The sequence below is a fragment of the Macaca fascicularis genome, chromosome 13 (assembly GCF_037993035.2).
Source record: "Macaca fascicularis isolate 582-1 chromosome 13, T2T-MFA8v1.1".
NCBI classification, from domain to species: Eukaryota; Metazoa; Chordata; class Mammalia; order Primates; family Cercopithecidae; genus Macaca; species Macaca fascicularis.
This window is the reverse complement of record NC_088387.1, coordinates 7,241,895-7,255,302: the sequence shown is the minus strand read 5'-3', so window position 1 is coordinate 7,255,302 and position 13,408 is coordinate 7,241,895. Positions and strand designations below refer to the sequence as shown.

At 39.8% G+C, this 13,408-nt stretch overlaps 1 protein-coding gene across 8 annotated transcripts in view; it reads right to left on the bottom strand.

Moving 5' to 3' along the window:
* TMEM182 (transmembrane protein 182) overlaps window positions 1–13,408 on the bottom strand; it is a 416,631-nt gene that overhangs the window by 336,612 nt on the left and 66,611 nt on the right. The gene's annotated exons all lie outside the window — the stretch shown is intronic.

Here is a 13,408-nt window from a genome sequence, read left to right as displayed (position 1 = left end):
TTAGCCTTTCTGATGATGTTTTCTCAAGAACACTATCTAAACCAATCACTGACCAGAATGGTAAGCTCCTGCCAATATATTTCTAGCAAAATCAAATACTCTATGTCAGATCTTTTATTATGTACTTTATAGATATTTCTTTTATCTTTCATCTTCAAAGCATTGAGGGGAGGGCTATAGTAGCCTAAGAACAGCAACCACTGAGGTATTTATTGAGTGTTTCCTGTGTGCCAGGGACTGTAGTAAGTGCTTGTGGTCATTAGTGAAAATCTTAGCACTTCTAGAATTTATATTCTAACTTTTTTTTTTACCTGTACAACTAGTTTGGGATGAGCACTATACTATGTTATTTCTTTCAATACATAGAATAAACCACTGAAATAGGTGCTCTTATCACCTGCTTTTAGATATACAGAGACACAGACAGTGGTTTTCAGAGCTGATTCTCAGCCCAGGTCTTTCTGACTCTTGTTACACTATGACAACCCAGCTAACTAATGCTGGAATTAAATACGGTTATAAAAATAGAAACCAAAGTAAGCACCAGACAAGAGCGGAGATGAAAACACTGAACAAACATAAAAGAATATACGTGATTCTTCAGAATATATATATATACACACACACACACACATATACATACACACACACACTCTAAAGATTGATTACAGCATAAAGAAAACATTATCTTGAATAAATGAGGGAGGAAGATTGATGATAAAAGATTCTTTGGAATATAAAATCATAGATTAGAGATCAACAGCCATATTAAATAAAAAAAAAGAAAGAGAAGGAAGGAAGGAAAGAAGGAAGGGAGGGAGGAAGGAAGGGAGGGAGGGAGGGAGGCAGGGAGGAAGGGAGGGAGGGAAAGAACAAATCCCTAACCACTAACTAGAAGGCAACATCCCAATTTAGCAACAATTACAATGTAACTATAATCCACTGGTTCCAAACACTGTTGGAATTAGATGAAGTGTTACAGTTTTGGACCACTGACCTTAACAAGTGACAGAAAAGCTCTGTGAATTCTGAAACTTGAGAATACCACTAAGCATGTCCTTTCCCATGTAACTGTTACCGTAATTACCAGAAGCAAACAATGCCACTACGCTGAGCAGCAGGCTCCAGGGTCCGCTGGGCAGACTCACCAGTAAGCAACAGGCTCCACACACAAACCGCACACACAGCCTGACGGATTCAAATTTGTCCTAAAGCAAAATCTACTTGAGAGCACTTGCTATCTGTCCAAAATTTCAATCCAAACATGCCAAGGATCTATTACACTCGTTGAATTAATGAGTTGAACTGTTAGGTATATAAAATCTCCATGGTCTAATCGCTAGAATGTCTGAAAGCTAAATGCAAGTCTGGGACTAGGAGCAGAGACTGAGGCATATCAGCAGAGAGTAGCTTTTAAGAGCCCAGTCATCAATTACATTTCTCACATTAATTGTGGTCCTACAGCATTTAGGATGCCCTCTCTCTCCTGGGCCATCGATTTCATAAAGAATCTTGAAAAGTAAACACAAAAGAAGAAGGGCTCATAAATACATTGTGGTGTATCAGTAGTGGAGCTTCAACTTCCTTGTAATCATGATACAAGCTACAGAGCAATGAAGAATCAAATAGATGCTTCGCTAATAAGAAACATCCTTCACACCGTGGTCTGTAATGTAAATGCAAATATTGGCTCACAGAGTAGAGCAATGTAGGCACTGAGAAACAACTAATCACAGAGAAATAGTAAAGCCATAGCCTGCAAGCAAACTCCTTACAACGCCGTACCTCAGATTTTGACAACAATATGGCAATTCCATGTGTTGTCTAGCAACTCTGTGCATTTCAATACATTTTCCAGCAAATACATACACAGTGTTCTCTGCTGATGTAAAGGTTTGGCTTAGGCATTTGCATAATATCATTTGCCTTACGCAAACACCTTGCAAAACTTTGTATTATTTGTTGATAGGGTTTTTATCTTCCTTGCATCATGTGAATCTCTTGTGCTTTCAGATATTTTAATGGAAAAAGGAAATTGCCTTTGTGAAAACCAGTAGCTTTAAATTTATCTTTTCAAAAATTGAAAAACCCACCAATGAATTTTCAGTATTAGGAAAACATATTGCAGGTAATCAGGTAGATGACTTTTAATAAGAAAGAATTAACTTATATTTAAATATTGTCATTATTTGAAGAGGAATTCCATCTTAAAAGAAGGAAGAATAGTCATTTTTATCGCTATAGTCTTTAACTTGTTCACTAATTGAAGATACTGTCCATTTAATTTGTATCAGATTAGTTTATGATTATATCTCACCCATGGGGTAAGCCTGTGTGGGGGGGGGGGGGTGTATGTATGTAGACAGAGAGAAAGAGACAGACAGACAGACAGACAATGAGAAGGAATTTACACCAAAGGCCAATGGTTTAGTGGATATGGAAGCAAGAATTAATCATGGTGGCCTGCATGAGACATGTGGCCAAGAGAGGAAACAGAAAGATACCGTACTCAGGTAGACTGGTCAAATAAGTGATTGGATTAAGGCCAACGGGAGCCATGTATTTCACTGCCTAGAAACAGAGTTACAAATCTGAAAAGGAGGAAAGCTAAAATAAGCCCTACAGTGCTTAGAATTTGATTAGAATTGCATATATCAGTGTGACTTCATGGTTTTTCATTGATAGATAATACAGAAATAAATATAGAAGTAAATGTGTGTGTGTGCATGTTTTAAAATACACATGTGTGTATATACCTAGATATATTTCGTGGCTCTGTTTCTTGAGAACATCTGGCAGCACCAACATCCAGTCGCACAGAACATACCAGGTGTCCAGATCTTGACTCCTAAACTCCATGAAACAGGGCTTCTCAAAGAAATTGTTGAATCCAGGCTGAGGCGTAAAATACAAGATGAACCTGGAAAATCTTGTTACCCCAGAAAGTGAAGATGTGTTCAAAGAATGACAGGGGTGTTTGGAAGCCAGCTAGCTGGGGCCTCCCATAACTTAAATTGAAACAATCTGATCACCAAATGAATAATGATAGTGGCACATTTTTCTGATTTAATAAAATAGCAACTCACAGTGATATAAATAAATGAGCGAATAAATGAATAGGAAGAAGGGAAGCTTTTCCTTACAACAGAAAACTAACTTATAAGCGTAGAGGGATGGCAGAATTAGAAATCGCCATTTGACAATCACTTAAAAATAATTCAGAGAAGAAACAAAATGAATGCTAAAACTAGTGGATAAAATGGAATGAAACAGAGTATATTTACGTAAGTTCAAAATCTCTTCCAATAAAATGCTTATTAATTTTGAAGGAGAAAACAGTAACCTCATACTGCAGAAACCCAGCAAATATTGCCTTATTCAAGTAATCAAAGTTAACATCACCAGTGACATGACAAATCGATGCCACACGTCACCTGATGGGATGCAGTGAGAATCACACAGCATCAATGCTATAATCTTAGAGCCAAAAACACAGAGCCTGGATTCAATCATTAAAGAAAAAAATCAAACTCAAATTCAAGACCTTTCTACAAAATCACAGGCCTGTACTTTTTTCAAAAGTGTCAAGGTTATGAGGCACAAAAATGGGACTTCCTCTGGTTTAATGGAGACCCAAGAAACAACTAAATACAAAGCATGATTCAGAATTGGATTTTTTTGGCTACAGACGGCATTAATAGAATAGTTAAAAAAACATGAATGGAGTCTTTAGGTAAAAGGATTTACAACATCTATATTTTGATATCTTAGGACTTTTAAAAACATAAACAAGAACTGGCTTGAATAACAATGAGTTACAAACCTACTTGCCACAGTGACTTTAGCAAGAATAGAAAATACTGCAATATACAGGTACTAAATTGTTTTGAAATAAAATTACATTTAAATTTGGTCATACATTTGGAAAGCACAAATTTATTTCCAATTGAATTTTATAATATCTATTTTTTTGAAGTCCAGAAAACGTATAAAATATTTCACTGGAGGCAGAATCAAAACACAGCCCCGAATCCACGAAGATGTGTGACCACAATGAAACTGGAGACAGATGACTGAGTCACACCAAGACCGTGTTGAATCTCTTGTTATTGGCAGTATGTGAAACAATGATGGAAACTTATCGTTTTGCATGGGTTCTCTTAAAAAATTAAACACTTCGCCCTTTAAATGCCATGAATTCAATTCGGAAAGCATGTTTTCTCTTTCTGAAACAAAGGGCATGTAAAATTTAGTGACAAATGGCCATTGGGAATGCAATTGCTGATGACAACAATATGGAAACAATCACAGTATGGAAACAAAACAGATTTCCCCAAGACCAAGTCAAAAACTGAGACATAAAATTGTATATCCTCACTGTTTCACAAACACAAGAATGAAAAATGGAGGCATATTCTAAAGATCTTCTCATTATAGTGTAAGAACCAGATTTAAAAACACGTCCATAGAAGAAAAAAGTTTAGCACCAGAAATGAAAACTTTTTTCCTAAAAAAGTTGGGCAAATTATCAAACTGCTTTATTATTGTATGGAAGTACATATACTCTTACATGTATTTTTTTTTTAAGAGAGTGTTTTGGAGTTACTTAAAAATGACAGACGTGATCTTTCACTGATTAGATGTAACTCGACTGCCTTTAAATGGGCTTTCACAACTGGAATCACGAGCAGTTATAGGTTACCTGGGGAAGAATCATAAATTCAAAATAATTCACTGGCCTCTTTTAGTCATGCTTCCACACAAATGCAGTGGCAACTCATTTCAGTTTTCTACGGGCATAAGAAAAGCCATAGAACTGCACATTCATTATGAAGTTGAGGTGAAAAGTAAACTCGAATCAGAAAGCAAAATCGTCCTTTTTCTACATAAAGGCTGCACACACTCTAAAGGTAGGGCGATATGTAGCATGGCATCTACCTAGAATTAGAAAGTAAGCATCATAAAACGTAAGGGATGACAGCATCGGCTTTCTCATTGTGGCTATTTTCAACAGGGGATGGAAAGGAGGTTTCCAGCCACTTAATTGTCCACCAAGGTCAAACGTCGAAGCCTGTGGAATAACTCAGACTGAACCCGGAGAGCGGGAGTCTCACACGTTAGTCTGAAAACATTCCCAAACCCATTCTACAACAGGGAAAATGTTTCCAGGAAACACTGGGGGACTAGGTTACTTTTCTAGGTGGAGCTGCCCGGAAGGCAGCAGGGCACGCTTGTGCTAAGTATAGAATCAAAGAAAAAATCTGGGGCCTGGGTAAGTGTGCTAAGGACAGCAGCATTCATGAAACGGTGAATTTAGAGTAGACGTGTCCAGAAGAAAGAACAAAAAAGAAATCTGATAAACTGTGCATTTACTATCATTTTTGAAGAAGAAACATAGCAATGCATCAAGGGAGATACTGGAAATGCCCTCTGCAGATCTGCACAGGGATACTGAATACCATGACTGACAATACCCCTGCCAAAGGCTCTTGCAGAAAATACATAAATCATCTTCATACAAACATTTCTTAAATCAGCCCATACCTAATGTTTGAAGATATGATATTAAACTACCATAGTCTGAAGGTTTTCCTAGTGGGTAAAAACACTCCAGGTTTATGGTTCCTCTTTCTCATTCTTTTCATTGACATATACTTTACATCGAGTAAAATGTACGGATTTCAAGTGTATTATTTGATGGGTTTTGACAAATGGAAACATCAATGTAGCCACAACCAATTAAAAATAGAATGTATGCATCACTCAAAGAGGTTCTTTATGCCTCTTCACTCTCCTACCCAAAGCATCTATCACTATAGCTTAGTTTTGCCCTTAGAACGTCATTATAAATGGAATCATAACAGTATACGGTCTTTTGTTTGGGAATGTTTTTACTCAACATAATGCCTGAGAATGCATGCATGCTCTTAAGATGTGTTCACAGTTCATTCCTTTTTATTGCTGAGCATTACCCCATCGTATGAGTATACCACAATTTGTTTATCTGTTTATCCACTGATTAACATTTCTGTTGTTCTGACTGTTATGAATTAAACTATGGGGAATATACTGTTCTGAGATGTTCTAACTCATACATGAAGCTTTGAAAGGATGGAAAACATTTCCTTAGACAAATGATTTTAGAAAAATATGGTAATGAAATTTGTGTATGGAGCACGGTCTTAGGCCAAACTGATAAAATGGCACTGGAACTTGTCGGTGCTACGGCAGGCACCTAAAGTGCACCTGCTGAAGCTTCCTCCCTTTTCCCCACCCCCAAGCAGCTCTGCTAAATCCAGCTGAGAACACGGTTCTTAATAAAACACTGACTTAACTGTCTTCCTCAAACATTAATTCCTCAGCAAAACTTTTAACAATTATTCCACAGCGCTCAGTTATTCTAGGAGCTTGGAAAGCTGAATGGCTCATTTGGCTTTCATTGTTCAGCCACCTAGAACACAACCCACCCTTACAGCATTCTTTCTGGAACTCCTTTGGAAAGAGGCTTCCCCCTGCAATATTTAAGGAGCATCTCTGGGCTTTAATTTAGGGGGTCAAAAATTACAACCAAGGAGAAAGAGCTAGACTCTTAAGCTGGCTGTGGGAGAACAGGCAGCTGATTAACCTCTTAGGATGGAATCTCAATGCTCCCTCATGCTATGAATGCCATTGGGGTCCATTAGGATGATTTGACTTTAGCCCTGCATTCATAAAAGACTCCCAATTAGCCTTTGCATGATGTCTACAAATCATGTTATATATAGGGTTACAATTCATTTGTGGATGAATGTTACAATTCATTTATGGATGAATTGTAAAAGCATAGAGCCTTACTATATTAAACATAAACACTTAAAATGCTACAATATTTGCAAACTTGTTCTCACATGTATTAACTTTGACAATGAGAAACCTTAAAAATCGCAGTGTCTGAGGGCTTTCTCTACTTCTGTAAAGTCTCTGTGTCTTGCTAAAGGACAAAATATGAGGATTAGCGCAGCGTGATCGGGGATCACAGGTGCATTCCAGAGTCCAACATACACTCTTAACTTTCACCATATTACATTCTGGGAAAAGGGAAATTTGCCACTTCTGCATTCGCTAAAGAGTAATATTTGTCATAGTATTGTAATGGACTTTCAAAGTAGTCTCATAAATATTATTGCATCCATTAAAATATTTAGACAGTCTTTCTGAGAAAAGCTAGAAGTTATTTTAAATGATTTAAACTTGTGTTTTTGAAAAACTAGTTTGCTCTTCTTTACATTAGTATGCTATTGTTTTCTCATAAAATCATGCTTCAGATTATAGAACAACGAATGCATAATCGTGTACATTCTTTATCCCCATTCTTCATTTTCTCAGACTTGTTTTCCATTTTTTCTTCAATTTTCTGAGACAGCCTTAATTCTTCCTGCTGCTATATCATGATTACACCTTTCTGATTTCCAAACGCTCATTGCTGCACACACTTCAGCATTCTACTTTCCAAATACATTAATTGCCTCTTCCCTTTCATTTTCTGGACTCATAGTTTGATTTAGTCAACTATATATATAAAATTCTGATTGAGTTTCTCAAACACTTATGACTTTCTTAGATTGTCATATAATTTTTATCATTAAACATCCTGCATACCCAGTGCTCTGTACTCTACTGTGAAGCAATTATTAACAGAGAATGATCATGGGGGTTTATCTATTTCTACAAGTAATTAGGGGTTTAATCTGAAAAGGAGAGTTTTATCTAATGCCAAGGAAATATTTATTCACAAGAATTGAGTTTCAGGAAGTAGGATGTGATTGAGGGCACACCCTTGGATTCTGACTGTCCTGGTTCAAATCCTGCCTCAAAGATTCACACTTTACACTTTAATGAATAACCCTGAGCAATGTTCGCACTGTTCTGTCTCAGTTTCTTCATTGGTAAAATAGACAGGATGCAAGTGTCTACCTCAGAAAGCAGTCATGAGGACCGAACAGAGGAAAAGCACTGAAAACAGTGCCCGGAACATGACAAACACCTAGTAAGCATTGGCTAATTTTGTTATTATTATTATTATTAAACTTTGGCACGAGCTCCTGCTAATGGTTAGCAAATGTTACTCTCTAAAATCTTCTAAAGCATCAGAGATTCTCATGTGTCTGGACTATCTCAGGACAGGCCAAGAGGCAGAAGAATAAACTCGCTGTGGTGTCTTCTAGTCCTGAGATTTCAGAGGAGTAAGGGAATGATGACCTCCAATGCATCTCCCAGTGTCTTTCTGGAACTTTCCACGAGGTGGCACCAGTCACCCCATAGTCCCATGACAAAACGTTTTGCCAAGAACAGAAGGTGAATCCAGGCTCAAGCTCGTTTGTATTGAGGACAACTTCTTCTTTGAGAGTCCAGTCAAGCCAACCGCCTTCCCCTGCCCATCAGCCCTTTACTTCTAGGAAGTAAAAATTCTTTCCAGGACAGACTCTTAGCCTAGGTCAAGCACATTAGGTTTGTCTTTCCATACACAAAAATGTAAAGAAAACAAAAGTCTCAGGAAAAAAAAAATTATAAAACTTAGCGAAAAAAACAATACAATATTTTTTGGCCACTCACTGCTAGTTAGTTCTGAGCAAAGTAACCATTTGGGGGATAGGATGGTTTTCAATGAAAGGAAATATTTGCAAAGAAATTAAATCCCTTAGTACTGAGTAAATAGTAGATAGTAACAAGACACATATTTTGAAAAAGGAGAATAAAGCTTATGGAAACTTGGTCTGCCTTTCCACTGTGACAAAACCTAATTCCAGACCAGAGACAGTATGTTTTTTTGTTTTGTTTTGTTTTGTTTAGAGACAGGGTCTCCCTCTGCCAGGCTGGAGTACAGTGGTGTGGTCATAGCTCACTGCAGCCTCGAACTCCTGGACTCAAGCAATCCCCCTGTATCAGCCTCCTGAGTAGCTGGGACTGCAGGCACCACCACCACACTCGGTTCAGAGAAATAAATAATCTTGTCACTTTGCACATCTGAAAGCCCTCTTTCAGGATAAAGATTAATTATGCCTCACTATGTCATATGAGTAAAAACGTTTGTTTGCCAGGCCTGTCACCTTACTTCTTAGAAAAACAGCACTTACTTTTATTTTGAGGGGATGACAGGAGTGTGGGGAAGCATTTATTCAAGTTTGAAGTTTAAGATTGTTCAGAAAAGCTCCACCAAAGGTATTCCTGAGACGGCGATTTATCTGGGCAGGAGTTAGACCGTGACCCAGAACATCTCCAACAAGGTTGGAGGTTGGGTGGACAGCAAGGTCCGTCAGGTTGGGTGGACTCTTACAGGGAAGCAATTTCTCTCTCCAAAGAAATGGCTCTGTGTCTCCTCTCTTCACATTCTCATTCCCATTCATGGCCTTCACCCAACTAAGATGTTCCAGACTTAAGGAGCAGGCTTTGGGATTTGATTTCCTCATTTTCTCCCATATTACTGCCCCATTTAAAACGGATTCTAACAACCAGTTAGACATATTTCCACTGAAGAGGAATGCAGGGTAAATAAACTTGCAAGGAAGAATCAGAGAAAGAAAAGTAATAACATTTAAAATATTTGTGTAAATAAAAGCCGTCACATCTCTTTTCTATATAATATTAAGCAAGGCTGACTAACGCTGGCATTTGACATTTATGGAAAATGTCAGACCAAGGATGTTGGCAAATCCACATTAAAACCTGAAGGAAGGTGTTCTCACATTATAATAGGATCAGTAACAGTTTTTTTTTTTAGACATATCCCAACAGTGCCAATGGAAGGCACAAAGCGAGTCTACAAAGCAGGTACTTTTCGAAATATGAGTGTTACTAGTCTACACTCCTGTTTAGAAGGCAGATCTAGTGTACCTGGGCCTTTTGATCATCAAAACTGAAGACACTAAGTCTACCACAAGAGGTGCATCTGGCTGGCATATCAGTAACAAATAGTTTGTATTAACTACTTTTTTTTTCCCACCTACCTCCCACACACCAGAGCTCTGAATATGTTAAGTTCTGAACTCAAGTGAAATATTTGGTTTCCTATTGGGAAGCTATACTTTTGATTTTCTCCTGAAAGCCTACTTGTCACATACCAGGGAAAGTCAGAGAAGCTTAAAAACAAACAAACAAACAAACAAAAAAACCCTGTAGTGGATCCAACCCAAATGCCCATCAATCAACAAGTGGATAAAGAAACTGTGGTACATATACACAATGGAATACTACTCAGTCATTAAAAAGAATGAATTAAAGGCATTCACAGCGATCTGGACGAGGTTGGAGACTATTATTCTAGGTGTAACTCAGGACCAGAAAACTAAATATTGTATGTTCTCACTGATATGTGTGAGCTCAGCTATGAGGACACAAAGGCCTAACAATGCTCCAATGGACTTTAGGGACTTGGGGGGAAGGGTAGAAGGGGACAAGGGATAAAAGACTACAAATAGGGTGCAGTGTATACTGCTCGGGTGATGGGTGCACTGAAATCTCACAAACCACTGCTAAAGAATTTACTCATGTAACCAAACACCACCAGTACCCCAATAACCTATGGAAAAATCGTTTTTAAAAAAATAAAATAATTTTAAAAAACTAAAATGTGAAGGAGAAAAAAGAAAAAAAGAAAAGCCACTGTAGCCACGCCTTGGCCAGCCCCTACCAGGGAGATCCCTGGGCTTGTCCACAGTGGGCAGCTGTTTATAGCCCAGATCTTTCACTGGATGGACGTGGAGACAGCAGGTGTAGACAGCAGGGCTGTGTGTGCCTGCAGGTGTGGATGGCAGGGCTGCACCTGCATGCAGGTGTAGACAGACTGCCTCCAGGCTGTTGACAGTTCTTCCTAAGCTGTCCTGCTCTTGCCTTGCCCCACACACTCTTCTGCTCTGATGGCTGCCACATCCTCCTTTACCTGGAGGAAAACACGAGGAGCCTCTGTGAGCCACATGCTCAGTCTCAGCCAAAGGAAAATGAGCACCTGAACTACGTCCCTTGGTTTCTGCGAGCTGTTTTTGCTAGGATTAAGGAGAAAAAATCCTGAGTTACGTATTAAGTGTCCATCATATCTCTCTTATCTTAGTTGCAAATAAATGCGGTTTACTGATGGGCTATTGCCATTTCTCTTGATCTTCTGAAAAGAAAAAAGGAAAACAAACCACAAATCCCACTTCCTTTTAAGTCAGTCTAACTTGCTAGAGATGGGGACTTTCTATTCCCTTTCTATCTATTGACCTTTCCTACACTAGATTAAGTGTTTCCAACCCTACACTTACAGAAAGCACTGCCTCCAGAGCAGGAAAGATGGGTGAGCTGCAGACAGCTGTGCTTCAGGCTTTTTGCCACACATGGCAGAGGATTCACACAATTCATCCCAACCAGCCCTGCTCATCTCCCTGGTGGGAGGCAGTAGCTTGTGAAGCAGCTGTCTGGGACAAAGAGCTCACCTTGTCCTCACGGAATGGTGCAGAGCAAGCAGGCACATGCAGGAATCAAGATGTAACTTGGCCTCTGTGGTGTTTCAAGGGACTAAGGTACACTGCAAAGACACCCTTTGCTTCCATGAGCACACCCTGGACCTGGAATAGGGGCTGCTTGAATCCTTCTACTCTCGAGATGTCCAGGTAGTCTCACCAGCCTGAGAGTCTAACAAAGGATTTAGCCCAAGGTTCAGAGCTCTGCAGTCTCCTCCACCCAGAGAGACTCTGTTTCTACTTTCTGCAGCAAAATTCCACACACATCCCACTTTGCCATTTAAGAAAAGGCTACTTCAATTATGGCAGAAAAATGTTTCTACCTTGATGTGCTGGTAAGATAGTGAATTTTATGGCTGATCTCCCAATGCCAGTGTCCTGAGTGTCCAGGCCACATCCTTACTCATTTCACACACGTAGATGTCCTGCTCATGTACAGAAATTGCTGTGTTGATGTTGCTTTGCCCAGGGATTATGACTATTCAGCTTCACGGTAATTTTCTTCATATAAGCCAATGTTGAGAATGCCATGCCTACGTATCCTAACACTTCCTGCATCTTTCCTATCACATTCAATGCCATGGGGCAGGAGGAGATGTGTGACAACCCATTTGTATCTAAGACTTCTCTGTGAGTCCACATTAAAACAAACGGGGGCAGTTGAGATCTTGCAGAGGTGTGTGATCACTCGCTGAAACAGTTATGGCTGAGGGTCATTGTCCTGACAATGACTACACTTTGCCCAGAACTGACTCCCCTGGAAACAGGTGGCCTGCCTGAGGAAGTCTCTGTCCAAGTGTAGGGAGAAGCAGTATCCACCTTCCAAGCCTTCTGAGCCTTGCTCTGAGCCTGTTGACCTAGCAAAGGGAATACCATGGGCCCCATCCCTCCTACCCCACAGCCCTGATATAAGCATCCCTCTGCCATGCATGGAATGTCTAAACACAGGGCTGCTGATGCCAAAGAGTCTTCCTATGAGCACACACCCAGCAATGGCCATAGAAAATTTAGCTCTGCCCTTCCCTAACACCATCTGCCCAAAAATACAGAGAGCGTCCAATTCTGTTTGTGACATTGAAAAAGCAGCCACCACAAGCCTGAGCCCAGGCTGCACCTGCTCCTAGTTGTGGGCAAAGCTCAATGTGCTGGCCCAGGGCTGGCATGGGAGCCTCTGGAACGAGTGACCAGTCACATTCCATCCCATGCGACAGGGTAGCTCTCCCTGCTCTTGGTAAACAAATGGCCATACACAAACAATGTAGAATTGTACTGAGGCGGAAGTTAAAGAAAGAAAAATAAAATTAAGTAGAAAAATAAATAAGCTTTCCTGTATTAGGGCAGCAACAGGCATAGCCCAGACCCAGGAAAAGCCTCAATAAACACTATCTGAGAAGCCAGGACACAAAGAACGTGCTCTGGAGACTCTCCCAGCACTCCCTCAGCAAAGGGAGAAGAAAAACAAATTTTCCTTTCTCTTTTTAGTATGAGTTTATAGATTCCTGTTCTCTGTAACTCGTAACTTCAAGTATTTTGTTTTATCTAAGCGGCATGATGAAGGTCATGAGAAGCCTGAGCAGGCCCAAACGACAGCCATCTGGGTGCCATAGCGAAGGTTATGAGATAAGCCCATGCTAGACACTAGAGCAAACCTAGATAACAGCCATCTGGGCTGCATAGCAACCATCATATGTAATCCTGAGTTACACACCGGCCACAATTTGATTAACTGTCTCTGTTCTGCCTCTGTTTCATTGCTTTCATGCCACCGAAAGCCTGCTTCAAGCTAGCCCACCCCCTTTTTGAAGTGTGTATAAAGTTCAAGAGCTGTCTTTGTTCTGGGCCCAGTCTCAGGATGTTAATCCACTGGATCTGAGTGCACTCAGTAAAATCCTCCTCCTTTACCCTGAGGTCTCTCTGGTCCTCCTGATTCCCAT